We start from the raw sequence: 13,301 nt of genomic DNA, 5'->3' as shown, positions 1-13,301 counted from the left end.
AGTCTTTAGCTCTGCAGCTCTTCACTAGAAGAGTTTGCAATGTTACAAGACAATTGCCAAATGTTACAAGACAATTCAGTATTAAACTTTCTCAGGTTCCAGTACACGTTCAATGAAGATGCAGTTTTACAGCCACGGTAAACTTATTGTAATTGGAACAGCTCAGAAGAATTTGTGATTTTGAGGATTGGCTGGTGATAATGAATTCTTTTTATTTTGGAACTTGGGTGCCAAGGGTAGAATTAATCATAGCACTCAGTCCACGGCACACTATCATTATTTGATGGAGAGAAAGGAGAGAGCGAGAGAGATGTTAGAACTCTGTGGAATAATAAAAGTATAAAATTCCTGTGCAGTACTTCCTTCTTTTATCACATAAATCATTTGCTATTGAAATATTACTTATTAGCATGTGTGTGTGCCAATATTGTTCTAAAAAAATGTGTTCTTAACAAAAAGAACCTCTGTCTGCTCCAGTCACTGAATAAAGTCTACTTGCTTTTCTAGACAGTGCAGACTCTGCCTTCCTTACTTCACTCTGGAGAGACTGGCCACATTCCTCCACCCGGGCTGCACATCCCATCCCATTTCCTTTACCCAGGGAGTTCCTCCCTGCATTGCCCCATCTCTCCTCTGCACCATCATTTCTCCCCTCTTTAACAGGGTTGTTCTCATCAGCACACAAATAGAGTGTTATTTCTTCCATATTAAAAAGCAGGAAAACCCCCAAAACATCGGTATCATATTCCCTTCCAGCTACTATCCTACTTCCCTCTCTACTATTGAAAAACTCCTCTGAAGAGTTATCCACACTTGCTCATTACACTCTTCCTTTCCTGGTCAGGTTTTCAATCCTACTACTTTGCTGAAGCTGCTCTTTGTGGAGGTGAACAAAGACCTTCGCGTTGCTCAAACCCGTGGTCCATTCTCAGACCTTCTCCTGGTCAGCCCCCTGTGTGCTTTACCATCACTGATCACTCCCTGCCCTTCCAGCAGTGTCCTCACTTGGTACCTACACGGCAGTCTCTCTCTTCATTCTCCCGGCTCACTGGCTGTTTCTGCTTCTCAGCCTCCATTCCTGAATTCTTGGGTTCTCCTAATTAATCTGCAGTCAGATCCTGCCTGTCTTCTGTCTTTACCCACCTCACAGGTCCTCTAATCTGGCTTCCTGACTTTACTGATGACTCTCCTTCGATGCCTAAAAGGCATTTCACCCTGACGAGTACCAAGAAAATTCCTGCTTTTCTCCCCCAAACATGTTCTTCTCCTCGATCTTAGCAAATACTGTGTCATAAACCCAGTCACTCAGCCCCAAACCAGTAACTCTGTACAGAAGATATCATTATCCCCATTTTAAAGATGAGGAAATCAAAGCACAGAAATTATGTAGCTCCCGAGTCAAGATTTGAATCTAAAACTGTCTAACTTTTATTTCATTATAATGATTCTTGCTTTACTTTCCAGTTCTTATGCACTTATTTTCCATAAACAATTAAATTTCTAGGGGGCAATGAACATTTTATATTTTTCTAAAATTCATTCCTTACAGAAACTATTACAGTGTGAGCATGAAAAGTAAGGGTTTAATGCCAGTTCTCATGATGGCACTATACTGCTGGCAACGGCCAGGTATCTTTGTTCTGCTGTTCATAAAAATACTGAGAAACAGGAGGGAGATTACTGGAAAAAGTTAACATGCTCACTCAACAATGGAATAAAGACTAGTGTTAAAAAGTGTGTCCTAATTTCATCCTTTGGAGTTACAAGTTGATACCTAGAAGTTTTGCCAATGTTCTTGTGTTTGGTAAAATGTCTAAATAGAAAGTCTGTATGTACTAAGATGGGAATGGAGAGATTTATCTGCAGTCTGTTTAGTAATAAATGTCTCCTATTTTAAAGTTGTATATATCATTTGTCTCTTTCATAGGATGCATGCTTATGAATTAAATAGAGTCATTTAACTCTCACAACATCTTAAAAAGGGTGATGAAAGGTAGTATGGCTTATTATCATGGGCTAAAGCATTGTATATTTCCTAAGATTAGTGTTTGCTCTTGCTGTTGAGAATTCAGTGTCAGGCTGCAGACCAGACTGACTGACCACATTATATGTGCCTGATTTTCACATACAAAGGGTTGTGTTTGAGGCATAAAATATTAGTTGTTGCCTCTACTCTTTGCTGTAAGCCTTGCTTTTGGCTTTATAGGCCTACTTATCTTGCAGTATTATCATGTAGACCCCATATTTGACTTAGCAACAGGAAATCATTGTAGAAGGGAAGAATAGCCCCAGCGAGAAGCCACAAACCCACCCAGCTCTGTTTCGACTGTAGTGCTTAAAAATATTTTTCAGTGTCTCTGGACCTAGTGTCTCTAGGTCTTAAAATGAGGAAGAGGTAGATGCTGTAAGCTAAGTTTTGATAGTACAGTTTCTAAGGAAAAGTTCTTCATGAGTATCTCATTGCCACTGGAAACTAAATTGGAACTTGTCTTGAATTTTCTTTCCCCCAAGTGTGGAGTCAGACTTTCACCTTTGTCGTCAGGGGTTGGGGTGGGCTCACCACTTCCTCTGCTGTAGGCTTTCAAGACACGCATGTCCTCACTCACTTTTACCCTTTCTCATTAGACCCTACGTGCTATGTGCCTACTTCCTGGTTCTCTCTGTTTGGGCTTCAGAGTCTGTATCTGTAAATTAGGCCTGCATGGCTTCATACATGCTGAGCATAGGAACGTGACAATGAATGGCTGTGGTGTGTGAGGTCACCACTTCCTCCTGGTAGGTCATGTTTACCCAGTGGATTACTGACTTCTGGATCTGGTCATTATCTCCATGACTGGATTCATTCATCCAAGCATGGCCGTGTGTCATGAGAATGCTAGCTGAGCTTGGGGCTATGGCTTGTGGCAGTGGAGCCTGTGACCTTCAATGTCATCGCTATTCCCAATCCCATGATCTAATTGTCCTCTCAGCAGATAGCCTCATACCAACGCCCCTATGACTGACTCTCAAATAAAAGTGCAAGCAGCAGGCACCCACCAAAGTACATGCAGATAAAACCACTGCAGTTCAGGTTCTCTGCTTTTTCCTAAGACTTTGGAAGTTGCTGTGTAAAATCCTTACTTCTACCGAGGTTTATCATAGTAGACTGAAAAGAATAAAATATTCTCCCTTTTTCTTGCCTAACAGCTGATTTTTGTGTATAATAAATGCAAAATCAAAGCAGAGCATGTCTGTCCTGCAGGGAGCCCACATGTGCTGTGGGAACTCACCGTGTCTCCTGCCCCTGTGCTCTCCCTGTATCTAACCCAGACATACCACCTGCTTTGTTCCTTATATTAACTAAGGTCATCACCAGCCACTCATACTGGACATTTGAGGGTACCCTACACTTTCCTCTCCGCAAAACATCTCTTGAATCAATTTATTCCTCTTTTTCATTACTCCTGCCGCCTTGGTTGAGGCTGCCATCATTTCTTTCCCAGACCATCACAATAGCTTCCTTCTAGTCTTTCTCACACTTAATTCATCTTCATGTGCTTCTGGAATTACATTTTACAGAAATAAATGTGATCACGTCTCTTCCTTCATTAAAATATTTGCTATTGTTCCCATTGCCTGTAAGAATCAGGCCAAAATTCCAGATGGCTTGGCTCCTCTGTTCTCCCCAGTGTCATCTGCTGCTGTGCCTTCCAGATAGTCTGTGCACACGGTCACTTGCTGTTCCCAGAAAGTTCCAGGCGCCGGGAGATACTTTGCCTTTGTCCATGCTGTTATCTTGACCTAGAATGCCTTCCTTATTTCTTTTGGGACTCAACTCAAGATTCAATTACATTCAGCTCAAATTAAACCACTTTTGTCAAAACTTCCTCACCAGGCCTTAGCATCCCTCCTCCTCTATGACTTACGTTCCTTCCTCCAAATTTCCAAAGACTTGGAATATGCTTCTATTACAGCACTTAGCATGCTATTTAATAATTATTTGATTACAAATGTGCCCCTGTGGATAGATTACAAACTCCTTGTGGAAAAATTGTCTACAATTCATTCATTTTGACATAAGATTTTAGATATTGGTTGGCTTAATGGATAATCCATTAATGGGTAAAAATGAGTAAATGTATATATTCAAGAGTAAGTATTTTAATTGGATGGTAACTTTGCTTTTAATTGTTATATTAAATGATAAAGAATAGAGCTAAATTAAAACCAAAGACATTCAGTTAATTCTCATACTAGACCCCTATTAAAATGACAGCTATGAGGTATTAAGCAAAAATGTGTTTCAATTTAAATCATTACAAAAAGACATTTTATTATTTTTAGATAGCATAAATAGAGAAAATTACAGTTGTAAAAATAAGTCAGACTTGTCAAAATAAAATTGTTTTTAGTGTAGCTTTAAATAAGCTATCTTGACAACATGTCATCAAACACATGAGTTTCTCCTGCTCAAAAGAAAATCAGCATAAATGTTTAATTTGCCATTTCCCATGATGTTTTCTTTGTCGTATCCTCCACTAAATAACCAAAATGGAGGGTTTAAAATTTGGTGGATTTGACATTTCTGTTGTCTATGAGGTAGATAAATGGGATGAATTTTGAAAAATTCATCATTCTTAATTGTGTTTTACCCATCCTAGGAACTATTTATTTCAGAAGTAGCCTTGAAAAGAGGGCAGTCTTAAAGATTGTGGTAATGTTTTTGTCTATAATTTTTTGACAGCCATAGAAGTTGCACAGTGGAACTAGTCATAGTGATCTTTCCATAATTTAATTCACTAAAATCAGCTCACAATATGTAGTTTTGTCAAAATTGACGATGTATTACCTTTTTGTTGACAAGAAAGCAACATGGTCAGCTCTTTTCCTGTCTGGATCTCTGATGGGCCTGAGCAAATTTAGGTCGGGGCAGGGCTAACCCCGAGGACCGCTTTGCTGAGCCTAAGATGCACCCAGCCCTCAGGGGATCATCAGCCTATAGACAAAGGAAGACAGAAGGCTAGAACTGACAGGTAACCGAATACAAACCTGCAGGAGCAAAGACAGGGCCTGAGGCGCAGGCTCTGGGAACTCAAAACAGCTTCTCTTCTGCAGGGGAATTTAGCAGGGACAGAAACAAATTCCTGCAAAGTTGTTCTGTTCTGTTCTGTCAGTAACATCAATGGGGGGGGGGCTGGAACTGAGTCAACACCCCCCCAGCCTCCATCAAGCGCCCGGGGTTGTTAGGCCTCACCTCCCCCTGCTAGATAGAGGCAGAGCGCGGCGGCCTGGCTGAGCAGAAATAGATTTCATTGTGATTCAGGCAGGTTCAAATCCTGGGAGTATCTACTCACTACAGGCAACTGAGTCAAAGCCCTGCGGGACTATCAGTGACTGGATGTGACAGAGGTGCAAGGTGGGGAAGGAGGCATCAACCTTCCCAGACTGATCTATTTGCTGGATGGGTCCTCCTGACTCCACAGAGCACTGGAGCAAGCCATATTTGAGTAGTCACCAGACCCCCGTGATCCAGTTGCCAGAGACCTTTTAAACTCTCCCACCGGAGACAGGTGCTGACTGAGACAATTGATTTGGATCTTTTGAACTGAGCCAATTGCCCGAGGACTATTTAGGTGATGCCCTGGGTGTGTGGTTGTAGGAAGGTTTGATTTTCCTTATCCAATTGTTGCCTGTGGGAGGCGGGGTGAAGTAATTGCTGGTATTTCTCCACAGCTGAGACTTCAACCTAGAGTAACTGTTTCACTAGGGTTGAACAGAGACCAGCTGCAAACAAGACAGAACCATTTACCCCACCACACCAAACAGGTCCCCAATTTCTTAGGCCATAGCACTGTACGGGTCCTTGACAAAGCTCCAGGGGAAAAATCAAACGGTGTAAAACAATCATGGGGCTGAATCAGTGGAAAAACTCTGGTAACATGAATAACCAGAATAGATCAATCCCCCCTCCCCCCCCAAGGAAAGATATGGCAGATGTAACTGAAGATCCCATTCATAAATAGCTGACCAAGATGTCAGAAACCGAATTCAGAATTTGGATAGCAAACAAGATTAATAAAATGGAGGAAAATTTGGAATTAGAAATTTGAACAGCTATTCAAAAGTCAGAAGTAGAAATTCGAGGAGAAAGTCAAAAGTTGTCTCAAGAATTTAACGAATTTAAAGACAAAACCACCAAAGATTTTGACGCACTGAAGCAAGAATTTGCAGCCCTCAAAGATCTGAAAAATACAGTAGAATCCCTCAGTAACAGAGTGGAGCAAGCAGAAGAAAGGATTTCTGACATTGAAGACAAAGCCTTTGAATGCTCCCAAACTCTCAAAGAGGAAGAGAAATGGAGAGCAGAAATGGATCATTTTCTCAGAGAGCTCTGGGATAATTCAAAGAAGGCTAATATCTGCTTCATTGGAATCCCTGAAGCTGATGAAGTGACCTCGCTAGGCACAGAGGCCCTTCTCCATGAAATTATGAAAGAGAATTTTTGAGACATGCCAAGAGATTCTGAAATTCAGATAGCAGACAGTTTCAGAACCCCAGCACGACTCAATCCCAATAAGACATCCCCCAGGCATATCATAATTAACTTCACTAAAGTTAATATGAAGGAGAAAATTCTGAAAGCAGCCAGACGTAAGAAATCCATTACCTACAAAGGGAAGAATATTAGAATGACTGCAGATCTCTCTGCTGAAACTTTTCAAGCCAGAAGAGGGTGGTCATCAACTTTTAATCTCCTAAAGCAAAATAACTTTCAACCCTGGATCCTGTATCCAGCTAAACTGAGTTTCATTTATGATGGAGAAATTAAATACTTTAATGACATTCATATGTTGAAGAAATTTGCCATAACCAAACCAGTTCTTCAGGATATTCTTAGATCTATCCTCCATAATGACCAGCCCAATCCTCTACCACAAAAGTAAACTCACTCAGAAATTTTTGATCAAACTCTAACTACACTTTCAAAAAACTTGATACCCAAAATTTTACCAGACTTATCAATATTCTCCATTAATGTGAATGGTTTAAACTGTCCTCTAAAGAGGCACAGGTTAGCTGACTGGATACAAAACTCAGGCCAGGTATTTGCTGCATACAAGAGTCACATCTTACCTTAAAAGATAAATATAGACTCAGGGTGAAAGGATGGTTGTCCATGTTTCAGGCAAATGGTAATCAGAAAAAAGCAGGTGTTGCAATTTTATTTGCAGATACAATAGGCTTTAAACCAACAAAAGTAAGGAAGGATAAGAATGATCACTTCATATTTGTTAAGGGTAATACTCAATATGATGAGATTTCGATTATTAATATCTATGCACCCAACCAGAATGCACCTCAATTTATAAGAGAAACTCTAACAGACACGAGCAACTTGATTTCTTCCAGCTCCATAATAGTCGGAGATTTCAACACTCCTTTGGCAGTGTTGGATTGATCCTCCAATAAGAAGCTGAGCAAAGAAATTTTAGATTTAAACCTAACCATCCAACATTTGGATTTAGCAGACATCTACAGAACATTTCATCCCCAAAAAACTGAATACATATACTTCTCATCAGCCCACGGAACATACTCCAAAATCGATCACATCATAGTTCACAAGTCTAAACTCAGTAAATTTAAAGGAATAGAAATTATTCCTTGCATCTTCTCGGACCACCATGGAATAAAAGTTGAGCTCAGTAACAACAGGAATCTGCTTACTCATCCAAAAACATGGAAGTTAAATAACCTTATGCTGAATGATAGCTGGGTCAGAGATGAGATTAAGAAGGAAATTGCCAAATTTTTGGAACAAAAAGACAATGAAGACACAAATTATCAGAACCTCTGGGATACCGCAAAGGCAGTCCTAAGAGGGAAATATATAGCACTGCAAGCCTTCCTCAAGAGAACAGAAAGAGAGGAAGTTAACTTAATGGGACATCTCAAGCAACTGGAAAAGGAAGAACATTCCAACCCCAAACCCAGTAGAAGAAAAGAAATAACCAAAATTAGAGCAGAATTAAATGAAATTGAAAACAAAAGAATTATACAACAGATCAATAAATCAAAGAGTTGGTTTTTTGAAAAGGTCAATAAAATAGATAAACCTTTGGCTAACCTAACCAGGAAAAAAAGAGTAAAATCTCTAATCTCCTCAATCAGAAATGACAAAGACGAAATAACAACAGACTCCTCAGAAATTCAAAAAATCCTTAATGAATATTACAAGAAACTTTATTCTCAGAAATATGAAAATCTGAAAGAAATTGTCCAATACTTGGAAGCACGTCACCTTCCAAGATTTAGTCAGAATCAAGTGGGAATGCTGACTAGGCCCATATCAACTTCTGAAATAGCATCAACCATACAAAACCTCCCTAAAAATAAAAGCCCAGGACCAGATGGCTTCACGTCAGAATTCTACCAAACCTTTAAAGAGGAATACTCAACCTGTTCCAAAATGTAGAAAAAGAAGGAAGACTACCTAACACATTCTATGAAGCAAACAGCACCCTGATCCCCAAACCAGGAAAAGACCCAACAAGAAAAGAAAATTATAGACCAATATCACTAATGAATATGATGCAAAAATATTCAACAAGATCCTAACAAACAGAATCCAGCAACACATCTAACAAATTATACATCATGACCAAGTCAGTTTTATCCCAACGTCTCAAGGCTGGTTCAATACACGTAAATCTATAAGTATAATTCAGCACATAAACAAATTAAAAAACAAAGACCATATGATTCTCTCAATTGATGCAGAAAAAGCTTTTGATAATATCCAGCATCCCTTCATGATCAGAACACTTAAGAAAATTGGTATAGAAGGGACATTCCTTAAACTGATAGAGGCCCTCTACAGCAAACCCACAGCCAATATCATATTGAATGGAGTTAAATTGAAATCATTTCCACTCAGATCAGGAACCAGACAGGCTGCCCATTGTCTCCACTGCTCTTTAACATTGTAATGGAAGTTTTAGCCACTACAATTAGGAAAGAAAAGGCCATCAAGGGTATCCATATAGGGTCAGAAGAGATCAAACTTTCGCTCTTCGCAGATGATATGATTGTATATCTGGAAAACACCAGGGATTCTACTACAAAACTCTTAAAAGTGATCAAGGAATACAGCAGCATCTCAGGTTACAAAAATCAACATTCATAAATTGGTAGCCTTGATATATACCAACAATAGTCAAGCTGAAAAAACAGTTAAGGACTCTATTCCATTCACAGTAGTGCCAAAGAAGATGAAATATTTGGGAGTTTGTCTAAGAAAGGACGTGAAAGATCTCTATAAAGAGAACTATGAAACTCTAAGAAAAGAAATAGCTGAAAATGTGAACAAATGGAAAAACATACCATGCTCATGGCTGGGAAGAATCAACATTGTTAAAATGTCCATACTACCCAAAGCAATATACAATTTTAATGCAATCCCTATTAAAGCTCCACTGTCATACTTTAAAGATCTTGAAAAAATAATACTTCGTTTTATATGGAATCAGAAAAAACCTCTAATAGCCAAGACATTACTCAGAAATAAAAACAAAGCAGGAGGAATCATGCTACTAGACCTCAGACTATACTATAAATCGATAGTGATCAAAACGGCATGATACTGGCACAAAAACAAAGAAGTAGATGTCTGGAACAGAATAGACAACCAAGAGATGAATCCAGCTACTTACCATTATTTGATCTTTGACAAGCCAATTAAAACCATTCAGTGGGGAAAAGATTCTCTATTTAACAAATGCTGCTGGGTGAACTAGCAGGCAACCTGTAGAAGACTGAAACTGGACCCACACCTTTCACCATTAACTAAGATAAACTCTCACTGGATTAAAGATTTAAACTTAAGACATGAAACTATAAAAATACTAGAAGAGAGTGCAGGGAAAACCCTTGAAGAAATCGGTCTGGGCGAGTATTTTATGAGGAAGACCCCCTGGGCAATTGAAGCAGCTTCAAAAATCTACTGGGACTTGATCAAACTAAAAAGCTTCTGCACAGCCAAGAACACAGTAAGTAAAGCAAGCAGACAGCCCTCAGAATGGGAGAAGATATTTGCAAGTTATGTCTCCGAGAAAGGTTTACTAACCAGAATTCACAGAGAACTCAAATGTATAAGCAAGAAAAGAACAAATGATCCCATCACAGGCTGGGCAAGGGACTTGAAGAGAAACTTCTCTGAAGAAGACAGGTGCATGGCCTACAGACATGAAAAAATGCTCATCATCTTTAGTCATCAGAGAAATGCAAATCAAACTACTTTGAGATATCATCTAACTTCAGTACAATTAGCCCATATCACAAAATCCCAAGACCAGAGATGTTGGCGTGGATGTGGAGAAAAGAGAACACTTCTACACTGCTGGTGGGAATGCAAATTAATACATTCCTTTCTGAAAGATGTTTGGAGAACACTTAGAGATCTAAAAATAGATCTTCCATTCAATCCTATAATTCCTCTACTAGGCATATACCCAGAAGACCAAAAATCACATCATAACAAAGATATTTGTACCAGAATGTTTATTGTAGCTCAATTCATAATTGCTAAGTCATGGGAAAAGCCCAAGTGCCCATTGATCCACGAATGGATTAATAAACAGTGGTATTCTGCAGCCTTAAAGAAAGATGGAGACTTTACCTCTTTCATGTTTACATGGATGGAGCTGGAACATATTCTTCTTAGCAAAGTATCTCAAGAATGGAAGAAAAAGTATCTAATGTACTCAGCCCTACTATGAAACTAATTTATGGCTTTCATATGAAAGCTATAACCCAGTTATAACCTAAGAATGTGGAGAAGGGGATAAGGGAGGGGAGAGAGGGGGGAGGTGAGCAGAGGGAGGGAGATTGGTGGGATTACACCTGTGATGCATCTTACAAGGGTATATGTGAAGCTTAGTAAATGTCGAATGTAAATGTCTTAACACAATAACTAAGAAAATGCCAGGAAGGCTGTGTTAACCAGTGTGATGAAAATGTGTCAAACGGTCTATAAAACCAGTGTATGGTGCCCCATGATCGCATTAATGTACACAGCTATGATTTAATAAAAAAATAAAAAATAAAAAAAGAAACATGTTGGGTATATATACATGTGGGGTATATATACCATGAACTTAATACTTTGTGTGTGTGTGTGTGTATACATAACTCATCCTAGAAAAAATGCTACATGCTTCATTACTGAACATCACTATGGTCCCCTTCATAGTGACCATCTGGTGACTGTAGTGATATTCAGCAATATGGTATGTAGCACTTTCTAGGATGAGTTCAAGAACTTAATGTTCACACACACCCCCCCCCCAATATACTGGAATACTACTCAGCTATGAAAAGAATAAAATAACATCTTTCATGGATGGAACTGGAAGCCATAATCCTAAGTGAAGTATCTCAGGAATAGAAAAACAAACACCACGTGTGGTCATTGGTAAGTGGGAGCTGAATGATGGGTATACATGGCTGCACAGAGTGGTATAAGGGACTTCAGAGCTGTGGAAGGGGGTGGGTAGGATGAGGGGAGGCACAGTGTACACTATTTGGGTGATGGGGACACTGAAAGTCCTGACTTCATCAATGTACAAAAACTGTGTAACAAAAACTGCTTGCATCTCCCAAATCTATTAAATAAAAATGAATAAACGAATAAAAAAGACACACACAAAAAAACACAGTTTCTATCCAACGTAGAAGCATACACAGGTTAATTGTAAGTTTCACAGATAGTATTTTTAGTATGTGCTTCTCAGGCTGATATTTCTGTTGCCTTTTACTTGTGTGAAAACTTCTTTCAAACTCAGTTTTCTCATTGGTAAATTGGAGATACCCGCAACTACCTCAGTATTTTTGCTGGGGTAATTAACATGGAGTTCCCAGCCTGGTGCATGGCACAATCGATATTTTTTCTCTATATATAAATAGTATTTAAATAATTTATATGTTAGAAGACTTGTCTTAGATTTACCTTCTGACATGATTTTTCCTACATATTTAGAAATTCATCTTTATAGGGGATCTTTTAGGAATCAGTGACTGGAAGCTTGAACAAGTCAAGGTCTGTTAAAGGCTTTAAACTTTGTAATAATTGAAATCATTGTAATCTCAGCTGTCTAAATGTACTCTTTCTGCATGTATTAGATATTCTTTAAGCCACTTATTGAAGAAACTAATATTATTCATTACCAAAATCGGATCTTTGTTAAGTGCCTCAGGGTACGAGGACCAAAAAAGAAAGCACTAATTGAAGTGTATAAAATGAGGAACAGAAGTACTGCGTAAAATGGGAAATTGAGATTTTTTTTTTTTTTCTTTTTGTTTGTAGAGACAGAGTCTCACTGTACCGCCCTCAGGTAGAGTGCCGTGGCGTCACACGGCTCGCAGCAACCTCTTAACTCTTGGGCTTACGCGATTCTCTTGCTTCAGCCTCCCGAGCAGCTGGGACTACAGGCGCCCACCACAACGCCCTGCTAGGAAATTGAGATTTTTAAAAATAGCATCCTTCAGCTGCTGTTCTACAGTGTATGCAGAATTAGAAGGATAGGTGAATTTCATGAACCAGAAATACAGATTCAATATTTGGAAACTAACACACAAAAGCAAAGCAAGAGGTTTGTGAGTGATTTCCTTTGCAAGAATCCAATACAAGTTACAATCTGAGACTCAAAGACCCCAGCAGCCATTTCTCACACTCCCGCCCCCACTTTTGGGTAGAAACTATTTGACTTGCACTAAAAAGGCAACTGCATCCTTCTATAATTTTCATAATGTACATTAAAACTAAGCATCAAAACCAAAATTTGAAAATTATAGTAAAATATATAGTATAACAGACTCTTTAAAATAAGCACAGAATTTTCATTGCTCTCATTATTATCTTTGAACTTTGAATTAAACCCATGTAGTATTTTACTATTTTCATTGTACCCTCACATTTGAAATTTGATCCTTATTACAATCTAGGGAGTACAATAGATCAAAAATTTTTATCATCTTGGTTTCAAGATGTAGAAACAGCTCCAGAGAAATTAAATTATTTAGCTAAGATTTATACAGCCAGGAAGTTTTTAAATCCAAAACGGATGCTCTTTCAACTGGGATACCCTTAGAAGACAGAAGCTGGTGGTAAGCTTGTTATATTTTGTCATAACATAGCATTCCACAGAGACAGGCACTGTAAAAGTACCATCCATTCTACACTCTTTAGAAACTGAACAAGAGATTAAACGCAGCAACAATCTTCAGATGTGTGATTTGAATGTCGCTTGAAAGGCATTAGAAAA

General features: G+C 38.8%; 1 protein-coding gene across 1 annotated transcript in view; it reads right to left on the bottom strand.

Moving 5' to 3' along the window:
• The window catches only part of CRTAM (cytotoxic and regulatory T cell molecule), a 34,013-nt gene that overhangs the window by 20,528 nt on the left and 184 nt on the right, over nt 1-13,301 (bottom strand). The window lies entirely within an intron of this gene.

Source organism: Nycticebus coucang, chromosome 6 (assembly GCF_027406575.1).
Source record: "Nycticebus coucang isolate mNycCou1 chromosome 6, mNycCou1.pri, whole genome shotgun sequence".
Classification (NCBI taxonomy): Eukaryota; Metazoa; Chordata; class Mammalia; order Primates; family Lorisidae; genus Nycticebus; species Nycticebus coucang.
This window is presented reverse-complemented; position numbering and strand designations above follow the sequence as displayed.